General features: G+C 44.2%; 1 protein-coding gene across 3 annotated transcripts in view; it reads left to right on the top strand.

Annotated features, from left to right (window-relative positions):
* FZD3 (frizzled class receptor 3) overlaps positions 1–15,482 on the top strand; it is a 158,645-nt gene that overhangs the window by 569 nt on the left and 142,594 nt on the right. The gene's annotated exons all lie outside the window — the stretch shown is intronic.

Genomic DNA, 15,482 nt, shown 5'->3' on the forward strand with positions numbered 1-15,482 from the left:
GCCTGTATGATTGTGTATAGGGTGCTATTGTCATTGCATTGCCTGTATGATTGTGTATAGGGTGCTATTGTCATTGCATTGCCTGTATGATTGTGTATAGGGTGCTATTGTCATTGCATTGCCTGTATGATTGTGTATAGGGTGCTATTGTCATTGCATTGCCTGTATGATTGTGTATAGGGTGCTATTGTCATTGCATTGCCTGTATGATTGTGTATAGGGTGCTATTGTCATTGCATTGCCTGTATGATTGTGTATAGGGTGCTATTGCATTGCCTGTATGATTGTGTATAGGGTGCTATTGTCATTGCATTGCCTGTATGATTGTGTATAGGGTGCTATTGTCATTGCATTGCCTGTATGATTGTGTATAGGGTGCTATTGCATTGCCTGTATGATTGTGTATAGGGTGCTATTGTCATTGCATTGCCTGTATGATTGTGTATAGGGTGCTGTTGTCATTGCATTACTCTGTGTAGTAGTGTTATGCCTGTATGATTGTGTATAGGGTGCTGTTGTCATTGCATTACTCTGTATAGTACTGTTATGATTGCATCCACAGTCTTATCACTTTAGTGTGCATGTCAGAATTATGATTGCATGACCCTATGGAGTAGTATCATGATTGAACTATTATGTAGAATAGCACAGCATTTTGATTACATTACCATGTGGAGTAGTATCTTGATTGCATCATTGTGTAGGTTAGTATGATTGTTGTATTATTATGTGGGATAGCAAGATTACGGCATTTTTAGGTGGAATAGTGTTATAGTTTTATGATTGTGTGTTGTACCGTGCTGTGTGATGTGTCACCACTGTTACATTTATTGCTTGATGATGCTTCATGATTGCTTTACTGTGTTGAGTGCTATCATCAGATCATTATTATGTGTCACTATTCCAGTATTGAGCCTGGTGGCACAACACTTGCATGTGGTGTTGTATGATAGCTGCTTCATGTGTAGTGTTTTACTGTATTGTCAGAGTTGATACTGCCATGTGTTGTGTGTTCCTATAGTTTGTGCTGTTTGTATTTGATTGTGCTTTTATTAGCAGTTGGAATGCAGGTTTACATTATAACATATTTTATTTTTTAAGAACAAGGCAATTAGGTTTAATTTCTATACATATCCGTCCTCAACATCATTAACTTTATTATACACATAAAACGGTATTAGGATTGCTATACAAAGCCACAAACTGTCTGTTATCTGGCAGTACTGTCTTAGTATGGCTGTTATCAATAAATATATATGTACATCATTTATGTTTTTTTCTGTTATACGGTATAATGCATAGCTCTTTATAATGGATGTTGATTATTTCACTGATGGTTTATTTTATGATCTGTTTTTGATGAGCAATAGACCGGTGTGGCATTCGTTTCTATGGTGCTGTCAGAACAGAGGCCTACCGGCTATTACTATCTCCTCTGATTAGCGTTTCCTTGTGTTGTATGTGAGCATGTGTTACATACATGAATTTTTGATGACGCCATGAATTATTTGCTTGCAATCAGTGCGTTCTCACTGCAGTCTATACATTATTGTGATGATAATGAGAGCGGAGGGAGAGAAGGCTTATGTCTGTATACAATGGATTGTCAGTGCCTGGGATGTTGTGGTACAGGCCAGGCCTCATCCTAATAGCTCTGTAAACTGGATTACATGACAATGGCCCGGGATCTGTTTTCACGTAGGGGATCGCTAACCTCATTATACTGAGTAGCGTTATTTGTTTTTAAGAGAATGTTCGTTCACTGTTGTTTTTCTTTTTTTTGGGTAATTTTTTTTTCCTGGTGGACTAGGCCTCGTCTTCATATGCCCACCCCCCACCCATAGTTAGTAGCGTCATCAATGGCTGAGCATCCTATATCATTGCAGTACTGCTGGTTGTGCTGTTGACTGTGACTTTTTTTCACCTATATTCACTCTTTATAATCTATAGAGGCCATTTAGGGACAATTTTAAAGTATAGATGTGCTATTATGTCGTAAGGGAAATTTTTGTTTCTGAACGTTCAGTGTATTTGGCTTGCAGATTACACTGACAATTTTTAGAGAGGGTGAAATAATTGTTCCATATAATTGATGCTGTGTAGACCACTCGACTACACCAAATGTACGCTTTTATTTTCCAAGCAGGATAATAATTTGCGTGCATGTAATGGGGGCGCAAGGAAAAATGGGCGCCCATTTTCGTTAATAAAAGTATCGTTAATATCTACTGATACTCTTCGTTTTTAAAGTGTAAATTATTGTAATAAAATATCGGTATATATTAAGAATATTTTACTACAACTTAATCTAACCCTGCTCTCGCACAGAACCCTCCCTGACACCTAACCCTAAAAAACCCTTCCTGATGCCTTACTCTGAAACCCCCCTTCCTGACCCCTAACCCTGAGGTCTCATTCACAGTGCCACGTTGCGGGGCTGCGTTTTAGTCTTATAACGCAGCTTACTGCACTGCAATGCTAATCCTATGGGCCGTACACAGTGTGACGTTAGTGTCTTGTTGAAAATGTTGCATTGTGGTAACTCACTGCTTACAGTGCATTACCTCTAAAAGCAGACACATTGCCACTTTAACGTCACGTTAAACCACAGTGTCCCACTGTGAATATGCCCTAAAACCCCCTTCCTAACCTTATAATATTGAAAACAATAAGTTTCAATACGATCACTTTCAAAAATGAATAATTTCTTAAAGAGAAACTCCTACCAAGAATTGAACTTTATCCCAATCAGTAGCTGATATTCCTTTTCACAAACAGACCATCAGGGGGCGCTGTATGACTGATATTGTGGTGAAACCCCTCCCACAAGAAGCTCTGAGTACGGTGGTACTTCTGGTAGTTTCCTGTCTGTGAACGTTGTTGCATTGTGGGAAATAGCTGTTTAAATCTGTTTCCAACTGCAAAAAAAACCATGCAGCAGCTACATCACCTGTCAACAGTAAAAATGTCACCATGTAATAAATGTCAGAATGTAAATCAGGGATTTAAAAGATTTTACAATGGGCAAACACTGATTAAATCATTTATACATAATTATTGTAAAAATGAAGCACTTTTTTTATTACATTATTTTCACTGGAGTTCCTCTTTAATGCTAAACATTAAAAATGTAAAAAACTATAACGCTCACATTTTTAAAATGATAATTATCGTGCTCCCTGTCTTCTGCTTTGGGCGCCTTAGCCGATATTTGCATTAGTGCCAGTGGGCGCCCAAATTGTCCATTAGCTGCGGGCGGCCAAATTTCTCTGAATTATTTTACCTCATCAAAAATGCAGTAGAAGAAAGTGATCACACAAGTTTTCAAACGTTTTATCCAATAGAGGAGACAGGACATTTTGATCATGGTGCCCTGAATTGAACCAGCTGTTTTAAACCATCAAAAAGATTAAGGTTCTTTTGTGGTTGTTGTACAGTTGATAAGTAAATCTAAACATTGGGGGCAGGGTTGTGTAGAGGATAGGTCTTCCACCTTGAAAATCTGAATTGTGTAAATGTGCGTTCACACTATGCTCATTGTGATGCATTGTAATCGCACAACAATAAAAATACGATAATCTCTCAATATGGGCATGCACACGTGCCCGCAACCACTGCCTTGCATCGGGTGCCGTCGTAAAAACGCAAACAAGTTGTACGTCACTGACAGGGCTGTGGAGTCAGTACAAAAATAATCAGACTCTTCAGTTTATGAAACCTCTGACTCCAGGTTCCACGAAATTGCTCCGACTCCGTGACTCCGACTCCTTAGATTAATACTTACCAGGGCTGTGGAGTTGGAACAAAAATACTCCAACTCCTCAGTTTCTGAAAACTCCAGGTACCCCAAATTACTTCGACTTTGACTCCACAGCCCTGGTTGGAGGTCGCTAGAGGTACACTTCAAAACGCTAGTGTTTTTATATATGTTTGGACACACCTTCTCATTCAAAGAGTTTTTTATTTATTTTCATTACAATGAACATTGTAGATTCACACTGAAGGCATCCAAACTATGAATTAGCACATGTGGAAGTATAACCAAAAAGTGTGAAACAACTGAAAATATGTCATATTCTAGGTTCTTCAAAGTAGCCACCTTTTGCTTTGATTACTGCTTTGCACACTCTTGGCATTCTCTTGATGAGCTTCAAAAGGTACTCACCTGAAATGGTCTTCCAACAGTCTTGAAGGAGTTCCCAGAGATGCTTAGCACTTGTTGGCCCTTTTGCCTTCACTCTGCTCACCCCAAATCATCTCGATTGGGTTCAGGTCTGGTGACTGCCTGGAGGCGTGTTTGGGGTCATTGTCCTTTGAAAAATAAATGATGGTCCAACTAAACGCAAACCGGATGGAATAGCATGCCGCTGCAAGATGCTGTGGTGGCCATGCTGGTTCAGTATGCCTTCAATTTTGAATAAATTCCCAACAGTGTCACCAGCAAAGCACCCCCACACCATCACACCTCCTCCTCCATGCTTCACGGTGGGAACCAGGCATGTAGAGACCATCCGTTCACCTTTTCTAAGTCACACAAAGACATGATGGTTGGAACCAAAAATCTCATATTTGTACTCATCAGACCAAAGCACAGATTTCCACTGGTCTGATGTCCATTCCTTGTGTTCTTTAGCCCAAACAAGTCTCTTCTGCTTGTTGCCTGTCCTTAGCAGTGGTTTCCTAGCAGATATTCTACCATGAAGGCTTGATTCCCACAGTCTCCTCTTAACAGTTGTTCTAGAGAGGTGTCTGCTGCTAGAACTCTGCGTGAAATTGACCTGGTCTCTAATCTGAGCTACTGTTAACCTGCGATTTCTGAGGCTGGTGACTCAGATGAACTTATCCTCCGCAGCAGAGGTGACTCTTGGTCTTCCTTTCCGCATGTGAGCCAGTTTCTTTGTAGCGTTTGATGGTTTTTTTTAGACACTTTCAAAGTTTTCCCAATTTTTCGGACTGACTGACCTTCATTTCTTAAAGTAATGATGGCCACTCGGTTTTCTTTACTTAGCTGCTTTTTTCTTGCCATAATACAAATTCTAACAGTCTATTCAGTAGGACTATCAGCTGTGTATCCACCTGACTTCTCCACAACGTAACTGATAGTCCCAACCCCATTTATAAGCCAAGAAATGCCACTTATTAAACCTGACAGGGCACACCTGTGAAGTGAAAACCATTTCAGGTGACTACCTCTTGAAGCTCATCAAGAGAATGCAAAGAGTGTGCAAAGCAGTAATCAAAGCAAAAGGTGGCTACTTTGAAGAACCTAGAACATGACATTTTCAGTTGTTTCACACTTTTTGGTTATGTACTATACTTCCACATGTGTTAATTCATAGTTTGGATGCCTTCAGTGTGGATCTACAATGTTCATAGTCATGAAAATAAAGAAAACTCTTTGAATGAGAAGGTATGTACAAACTTTTGGTCTGTACTGTGTATATCTATCTATCTATCTCAAAATCAAACTTATTTGGGCAAATAAAATCAGGGCTGTGGAGTCGGAGTAATGGTTTCATAAACTAAGGAGTCAGTCATGGTTTCATAAACTAAGGAGTCGGAGTTGTGGTTTCATAAACAAAGGAGTCGAGAGTCGGATGATTTTTGTACAAAATCCACTGCCCTATTAAGTATTAGACTAAGGAGTCGTAGTCAAGCCATTTTGGGTACCTGGAGTTGGAGTTGGTTTCAAAAACTGAGGAGTTGGAGTCGGATGATTTTTGTACCGACTCCTCCACAGCCCTGAATAAAATTGATTCTGATTCTATGCATGTGGAAAAAAACAAACAAAAAGCAGCAACAACAACCTAAAAAGTGGAGTCGGTAGAAAAATAATCCGACTCCAGGTACCCAAAATTACTCCGACTACACAACCCTTGCAGGGCTATGGATTGGGTACAAAAGTCATCAGCCTACGACTCCTCGACTCCGACTCCTCAGCCCTGCCTCTAGCGCTTTGACTTCATTGCATGTATGAGTGTACAGTAAAGGATTTGACACAGCGGGACAGGTGCCCGAGCCACCAAAACACCAACACCATCACACCCAGGGCCCCTTACAGTGGTTGGGCGTGTCAGAACACGTACCTCAGAAAGATGCATCCAAAATTGACCTCACTGTTAAGAAGGGCTGAGAGCAGTGGTTTGAGGAGAGTACTCAGATGCCAGTATGTTGTTTAAAATTTGTGGCAGCTGGAGCCACTTTAATGCTGGGAATACACGGTGCGTTTCTACCCTCGATCGTTTTTGCCGCTCGATTCTGCAGTCGATTCTCTTCCACTCGTTTTTCTTATCTTTTTCCATTCACTTCTATCAGAAAACGAGCGGCAAAAGAATCGAAAGGGAGATCGGACATGTCAGAAATTATCCATCGAACCATGTAATCAGCTAAAAAACGAACCGTATATTCCCAGCATAAGGGATCTTGTAACCCCATGTGAATGGTGCCACTCCTTACTCCAGCCCAGCTTCCTGTGCCAAGACACTGCCAGTACACCCCCCCCCCCCCCCCCGTCTGGCCAGACCTCAGTCTGTGGCCCAGTCCTGGCGGGGGGTGGAGTGTCTGGCACCATATCCTACAATGCCACATCACTGTCCATGCTGTAGACATGCTTTCTCTATAAGAACCAATGGAAGGGAGGGGGAGTAGCTACAAGACACATGCAGAATAACCAGTGGTCCAAGGTATCCAATCAAAATCCTTGTTTCATTACTAAGCTGAGACCTGACATCAGAACTGGCAGGAAGTTCCCTTGTGATGTGGGCACTCTGAGAATTTAGTAAATATATTTTTTGGGGGGAGGGGGAAGTGGTAGAGAGGATGTATTTACTCAAAGGGTAGAAGAATACTGTGGCTCTGACATGCATACTAATATTCCTTGACTATGCACATTAACATAGTGTTACTGTTCAGAATTTTTTAAAATGTATTCTTATTGTTTTTATTAAGTATTACCTGAAGACCTATGGTGGCCTGGGTATGTATTTGTTTGTTGTATCCAACCACTTTTTCTAACCTTGACACACAGTCACTCAATGACCGATTTTGTGAGATTTGGAGACCTTGGAAATTACTGAAATCAAGCAAACAAATCTGATTAGCTATTTGTGGTTTCGTCCTCTCTTCTGAATTTGAACCCTAGTAACCCAATGACCCACTGTACCAGGTTTGAGGCCTCAGCCATTAACAGTGTAAGAATGGCAGCAATTTCAATATTCCACTTGAAAATCAGTTTTGATAGGCTGTTGTAGTGCCTAGCTTGAGAACCCTGCAATTAACAGTGTAAGAATGGTTGTAGTTTACATTTTAACATTTAAAAAAAATGTGGTTGTTAGCTCTGCCCACTTTTTCTATCATTGGCACACAGTCACTCAATATGTGGTGTAATGGTTAAGGGCTCTGCCTCTGACACAGGAGACCAGGGTTCGAATCTCGGCTCTGCCTGTTCAGTAAGCCAGCACCTATTCAGTAGGAGACCTTAGACAAGTCTCCCTAAGGGCTCGTTTCCACTGTAGCGAATCCGCATGCGGGCACTGCATGCGGATTCGCATACTTAATGTTACTGTATGGGGTTGTTTCCACGTGTGCGGCGGCGGCGGCGTTTTTCTGTGCGGGGAAAATCTGCACGACAGGGTCGTGCAGATTCGCGTGCCTCAGGAATGCGGGCGAATCGCCGCTAATGTATTTAATAGTAAAAACGCATGCGTTTTTACATGCGTTTTTACCCGCGAATTCGCGGGCGATTTCGCACCTTTTCAATGTTATTTTGCCCTGGCAGTGTCATGGTTAATTTCGCATGGCACCCTGCCATGCGAAATCGCACGCGAAATCGCGGGTAAAAACGCATGCGGAAACGCATCCGCATGCGTTTTTACAAGCGTCGGAATGCGGCCGAAATCGCGTCGCAACAGTGGAAACGAGCCCTAACACTGCTACTGCCTATAGAGCGCGCCCTAGTGGCTGCTGCTGTGGCGCTTTGAATCCGCCTGGAGAAAAAGCGCGATATAAATGTTATTTGTCTTGTCTTGTCAATGACCAAGTTAGTGAGCTTTGGTGTATACTCTATCCAACACTATAAAAATTGTTTGGCTTTATATCTATTTTTCTTCTGTATCTTCTGTTAAAGTAGGACTTCATCCTAAACAGAAGTATACCCCTAGTTGTACCAGCTTTTGTAATTAATCTGTAACTTTCCTTAGCTTATAACATGCTTAGAAATCACTGTGTATCATGGGATGAGTCTAAATATACTTTAAGACAAAGCATGGAACATTAATATTGTGCTTTCCTCCTGGCGGACTCAAAGCGCCAGAGCTGCAGCCACTTAGCCCGCTTCACAGGCAATCAGGATCATTAGGGAGCCTTGCCCAAAAACTCCTTACTGTTTTACATACTGGCTTGAGCCTGGACTCAAACCCTGGTCAAAGGCTCAAATTCCACATCAAAGGCTGTTGCCTTATGTGTACCCTATTCAGCTGAATTTTTGCCACATACCCTGTGGTTTTCTAAGCGATAAACGGGTTCAGCAACATCTTGCATTGTTTGAAGTCATCACTATTGTCCTTGAAGCTGCTGTGCAAATAATCCTGTTTTTTTTTTGGGAGGGGGGGTGGGGGGTTTACTCCTATTAATATGTAGGGGAGTTCAACCGTAGGGACCCCATTAATAGTTTAGGCTATATATATTCCCGGTTAGGGTCGCTTGCTGGTAACCGTGTGCGCGATTCCTTCAGCATTCCGGCAGAGTAGAGGTTAACGTCAGAACTCTGTATTAGAAAAATGGATAATCCGAGATCAGTGGCATATTAAGGCAGAGTATCGGGTTCTCAGGGATTATGCTAATCCATCTATTATCTATCCCGATTACTGTCTGGTTATTATCCATCAGTGAGTGATTGGATAGAGGATGGAATATTTAGGTGAAGGCCTTATTTTTTCAGGCTATTGTAGCAGTGATGAGGTTAGAGGGCAAGGTGTTGCGTGATGCGGATTTAGCTGTCATGCAGTAACAATGCGATGAGTCTTTATAAGGCTTTTTAGTGCACATATGTAGGATAGCTAACTGGTACTGTAGTGCAAGCAAGGGGCGTGCCATGCCGGGGGGGAAAGTAGAATATTTCCAATTTAATCTATTTATTTTTATTTTGCAATCTTTTCACTCCTTACTTATTGAGATGGTCAATGACATGCAAAGATGGCAATAATGTGTGTATTTATACTTACCTTTGGCGTTCTCCAGCCCCATAAAGTGCCTGGGTTCCCTCTCTGGCCACTCCATTCTTTTACTACCACCCACCACCCCCCCCTTCCCCAGTAATCTGACTCTTTGGCCGTACTCTTCTGCACATGCGCACCCCGTGTCATACTCCCGCCACTAGGAGCTGTGCTGTTTAGAACGCTCCCGGGCATGGGAACGCAGCAGGAGCACACGAGGGCCACGCATGTGCAGAAGCACACGACTGGCCAGATTACTGGGGAAGAAAACAAGTGAACCAAGAGGACAGTGCGGGAGCCCATGCACCTCCATGGAGCTGGAGGAAGCCCCAGGTAAGTATAAATACACACATTATTGCCATCTCACACTTTAAAGTAGACCTGTCATGAGGGGAGCAAGAGGATTTATACTTTTCCGGGGGCTCTTCCAGCCCCTTGTAGTCTATCAGGTCCCCTCCGTTCTTCCCCGCTGTCAGACCTGGTAGACTATTGCGCATGCGTGGCCTTGGTTGCGCGTCTCCTCCATTGCACTCCCATGGGGAGGAGTGGTTTGCGCCTGCGCAGTTTAGGGCTTGTAACTGCAGCTGTACAGAATGCTCCCGGCAACGGAGCGTGACCAAAGAGGCGTGGCCATGGCTGCATATGGGCAAGACATCCCTGACTGGTTCAAGTTCGGAACTTCACATAGGCTGACTGCAGGAAAATGGAGGGGACGGGTATCGAGGAGCTGACAAAGCCCCAGATAAGTATAAATCCTTTAGGGTTGGAACACACTAGGCAGAATCGCATATGCGTTTTCCAGAGCACATAGTGGAAAACGCACATGTGATTCTGCCTAGTGTGTTCCTACTCTTACCCCCAGTCATCTCAGGTACAGTTTAATGCAAATCTTATGCAACTTGTGATTCGTTCAATCCAAAGCAGCAGGGTTGTGGAGTCGAGGAGTCGGAGCAATTTTGGGTACAGTGGTTTCAATAAAGTGAGGAGTCGGAGTCGGATGATTTTTTTTTAACCAAATCCATAGCCTTTGTAAAAATTAGACTAAGGAGTAGGAGTCGAGGAGTGGGAGCAATTTTGGGTACCTGGAGTTGGAGTCGGTGGTTTCATAAACTGAGGAGTCTGAGTTGGAAGATTTTTGTACCGACTCCACAGCAGTAGGAGGTGCATTGAATTGACCCATTTCTCATTTGGAAAAGAATGATGGACCTGTCAGGCAGTATCTAGGCCTATTTTCCACGGACTGTTGAGCTGTGTGCTTAGCAAGCTGTTACCAGGCAGCGGTGAGCAGTTACCAGGCAGCAACGAGCAGTTACCAGGCAGCAACGAGCAGTTACCAGGCAGCAGTGAGCAGTTACCAGGCAGCAGTGAGCAGTTTGAGAGGCGTTTCACTGCCTTTCAACAGTCCGTGGAAAAGAGGCCTTAGGGATGTCGGCAGGCTTGGAAATTTCGGCTAAACAGCTCGGCTATCGCACATGGCTTTCCATAGCCAACACACAGCCAGTGATCTGCCTGCACAGCCCCATTTGCAGTGTGTCAGGGTTGGGTTAAAGGAACAGATGTAATACTAGACCTCTGGAATCATAGCCCTTGGCCTTCTGTCACAGGTATACATTTCCTTCCCATACTGCTGGTATGCTGTGAGCTGGGCTAGTTTTGCTGACAGTGGTGCAGGCGTGCATTACACCTGAATGTCACATGGGGCTGCATGCGTCCACACGCACAAGCACCGCACAGAGCATAACAAAGTCTGCAGGCGCAATGACCGCGCATGACACACACTGCACACCTAATGGCCTCGCCGAGGTCTAATTTCAGGCAGATGCATAATGAAATCACACCTGAAGGGAGAGGGATATGGAGGCTGCCATATTTCTTTCCTTTAAAAGTGTACCTAAGACAGGGGACTAAAAAATATGTATACATACCTGGGGCTTCCTCCAGCTGCCTGGATCTTCTGCTAGCCGGCCCGGTAATTCCTCCAGACGGGGCCAGATGGTGCATGCGCAGGCTGTCTGTTTACTCTCACCCATGGCATTCCCAGCAACAGGAGTGTAAGGGTGGCGTGTGCCATCAGGCTGCGCAGTACACCCAGACTGGAGGTATTACCGGAGCAGCTAGCAGAGAATCCAGGTTGCCCGGGAGGACAGCGAGGGAGCAAATAGCCTGAAGGGGCTGGAGGAAGGCCCAGGTAAGTATACATTTTTGTATTTCCCCCATCTCAGTTTTGCTTTAAACAAAGCAAATTGCCTCGCTGTCCTGCTGATCCTCTGCTTCTAATGCTAGGTACACACTATACAATTTTCTGGCAGATTTACCTGCCAGATCGATAATTTCCAACAGTTCGATCTGAATATCGATCAATTTTCCAATCGTTTTTTAATGGGGGTTTTTTTCGATCCTTTTTTTTTAATCCACTTTCAAATAACTGAACGAAAATCAATCTAATAAACGGTCGGAAAATCGAAAGATTGATTGAAATTCAGATCTGACATGTTCGAAATAATCGATCTTGCAGGTAAATCTGCCAGAAAATTGTATGGTGTGTACCTAGCATTATACTTTTATGCCTCATCTACAAGGTACAATTTTAGATCAGATAGACAGATCTATTAGATAGATCTAATAAGAAATTGCATCGTGTGTAGACGTCCAAACTGTTTCAGATCAATCTTGCGATAGATAAGTACCCAAAATCTATTGCAAAATCAAATGCAATCCGATTGGACCGGTTGGAAATGATCGAATAGATCCGTCTAATAGATCAATATCTGACGGAAAATTGTACCGTGTAGATGAGGCTTAAGGTCCCCATACATCAGACCAGTGGCGTAACAATAGACCCTGCAAGGGATGCAGCGCAGGGGGCCCAGAAGCGGCAGGGGGTCCCATAGGGGAAGTTTATTTTCCCTGTCCTGAGAAACTGACAATTAAGGACACGGAGAGAGAAAACTTTTTGCTCTCTGCACAATTGTTCTAATGACTGCATCTGCTCAGCCACTGATAACGGATCACACAAAGTATTGAAGCCAAAGATTTGTAGTCAGTACCTATTCTGTGTGCACCAGGCTCGTATGTACAGTGCCCAACCCCCAACCTCTCTACCCTTCCCCAAATGCTGTGTACAGTAGTGATGCTGGAGAAATCTGCAGAGCCAGTTCTGCTCCATCAGAGGTGAGTGTAATAAGCTGAGGCTGGGAGCACACTCCTCTGTTGTTTTTATGTATGGGTTTTCTGCACACCGCATGTCTGTATGTGTGAAAACTGCACCTTTTATCACAGAAGCTGATGTAATTGATAGAGAATATGAGTGCAGTGCTTCACTGCTGCCTGTTTTTTATCTGCATGGGAAAAACACATTCAAGTTTGCACTGGCCAATTGAGGAACATTGGTTCTCAGTTTACCTGTGCAGAAAGCGAGAGGGACGAGGGGGCCCCATCCAAAGTTTTGCAGAGGGGCCCAGTGATTTCTAGTTACGCCCCTGCATCAGACGATGTATGGCAGATCGACCAAGAGACAGCTTTCTCTGTGATCGAACATGATGTAGTATCCAAAGTACAAGTACTAAAGGGGCCCATACACCTAAAGATTTTCCCGCCGATATACAGCAGATTTGATCACTGTGATTGAATCTGCTGTGAAATCGTTAAGCAAACGCTGACAGAACGATCGATTTCCGTCTGAAATCAATCGTTCCCGTCAAGCCGTCCGTGCGGAAGATTTCCCTCGATCGCCGGCGGGTCGGGAGTGCGTCGATAGTGGCGTTCAAATGACCGACGCTAGTGGCAATACATTACCTGCTCCAGGCACGAGTCCCTGCTCTCTCCGCTGTCTCTTCTCCGCTGGGTTCCTGGTTCCGGCTGGCTACTTCCTGTCCCGGCAGGAAGTTTAAACAGTAGAGCGCCTTCTACTGTTTAAACTTCCCTGGACATGAAGTGAAGCCAGCCAGTCCGGAACCCAGCGGAGAAGAGACAGCGGAGACCAGGGGACTCGCGCTGGCCGGATCAGGTAATGTATGCAGGCGGCGGCAGCCGCAGCTCCACAGATTGTGATCGGTTTCATAGTGAAATCGATTCACAATCTGTTTGCAGTAAAGGCAGCCATGCGATCCCTCTCTGATCAGATGTGATCAGAGAGGGATCTATCTGTTGGTCGATCTGATGGCAAATCGACCAGTGTATGGCCACCTTAAGTGTATCTATAGTACTATAGATGCACGTCAGGTTCTCTTTAGTTGCCCAGCCATTCATTCCCATACACTTGCAGTTCTCTGGTTGGCAGGGGTTATTCCACCTATTAATGCCCCTTGATTCATTACTGCCCCCCGGTGTTTCCTTCTGCCGCCTAATCGCAGTGTAATCCCAGTGATGTCCTGCGACAATGGTGTAATGGTAATCCCATCTATGTAATTACCTTTTGGCCTGTAAGTCCTCATTTGTCAGCAGCCTGCTTGAGATCTGAGCAGCTGCTTCATACCTCAGTATAATCTCTGGCTTGGTTTCCAGGCCTGCTCTGCCTCCTGCACATACACCAGTTATTATGTAAATAGACAGGAAGGCCCCAGGGCCTGAGACACTCAGGGATGAGTCAGTATGGGGAGGCCTGCATGTCAGCACATCTAGGAGACCCTCTGTCAATTATAATCAGGCACTGAAAGAAAATTCTTATTTCTACACACAATCTCCACTCTACTAACAATATTCTCCTGTCTTCCTCTCTGGTCAACTCTTATCACTCCCACTTACAAGACTTCTCTTGATCCTCTCTCCTCCTCTAGAATACCCTCCTTAAAGAGACTCTGAAGCGAGAATAAATCTCGCTTCAGAGCTCATAGTCAGCAGGGGCATGTGTGCCCCTGCTAAAACGCCGATATCCCGCGGCTAAACGGGGGTCCCTTACCCCCTGAAATCCCCTCTGAGCAGCGGGGGATCTCTTCCGGATTGAGGCAGGGCTAACCGCCGCAGCCCTTCCTCACGCGCATCTATCAGCGCGTATCTCCGCCTCTCCCCCGCCCCTCTCGATCTTCCTTCACTGAGAGGGGCGGGGGAGAGGCGGCGATGCGCCGCTGATAGACGCGCTGTGAGGCAGGGCTGCAGCCGTTAGCCCTGCCCCAGCAGCAGCAAAATCTATGACCAAGTTGGTCGTAGATTTTGCAGGGGGGGGATTTTGGGGGTCAGGGACCCTCGTTTAGCCGCGGGATGGCGGCGTTTTAGCAGGGGCACACATGCCCCTGCTGACTATGAGACAAGAAGCGAGATTTATTCTCACTTCAGTGTCTCTTTAAAGCGGTATCATCACCATAAAAATCAAATTTCAACAGCAACTGGTCTGAGTGTATTAAGTGATAAAGATGCTAATCCTGCATTCAAAACTTTCAAAACTTGTTCTGCTGTTATGATTTGGAGTTATCACATACTTAAAGAGAATCTGTATTGTTAAAATCGCTCAAAAGTAAACATACCACTGCGTTAGGGGACATCTCCTATTACCCTCTGTCACAATTTCGCCGCTCCTCGCCGCATTAAAAGTGGTTAAAAACAGTTTTAAAAAGCTTGTTTGTAAACAAACAAAATGGCCACCAAAACAGGAAGTAGGTTGATGTACAGTATGTCCACACATAGAAAATACATCCATACACAAGCAGGCTGTATACAGCATTCCTTTTGAATCTCAAGAGATCATTTGTGTGTTTCTTTCCCCCATGCACTGAAGTTTCAGGCTGCTCCTTTTCTTCCTGCAAACAGCTTTGCCCTTGTTTGTAATTCCTCAGTATGTGAAAGCCCAGCCAGCTCAGAGGACGATTTATCCAGCTTGTAAAAGATAAGAGAGAAGAGAGAAGCTGCTCTAATCCTAAATAACACACAGGCAGTGTGCAGAGAGGGGCCTGGAATTGTGAGTTCATAGCAGAACCACAACACTGAAGAACTTGGCAGCCTTCCAGACACAGGCCGACAAGTCTGACAGGGGAAAGATACATTGATTTATTACAGAGACTGTTATAGTAGAAAGTGCTGCAGTTAGCCAGAACACATTAGAATAGCTTTTGGAACTTGTAGGTTGATAAAAAACAGGATGCAATTTTTGTTACGGAGTCTCTTTAAGGAGCACTGGCCCTTTAGTAGTTGGTGCCAAAGCATTGCATGCTGGGGGTTCTTTTTATCTAGAATGTATTCCTCCTCTTTCCTTTATTTCCCTGCCAGCTGCTTATCTGAAACCTAATCCCCTACTCACTTGTGTTTACAAGCAAGGCTGAGGCGACTCAGCGATTGGAG

The sequence above is a fragment of the Hyperolius riggenbachi genome, chromosome 4 (genome assembly GCF_040937935.1).
Source record: "Hyperolius riggenbachi isolate aHypRig1 chromosome 4, aHypRig1.pri, whole genome shotgun sequence".
Lineage (NCBI taxonomy): Eukaryota > Metazoa > Chordata > Amphibia > Anura > Hyperoliidae > Hyperolius > Hyperolius riggenbachi.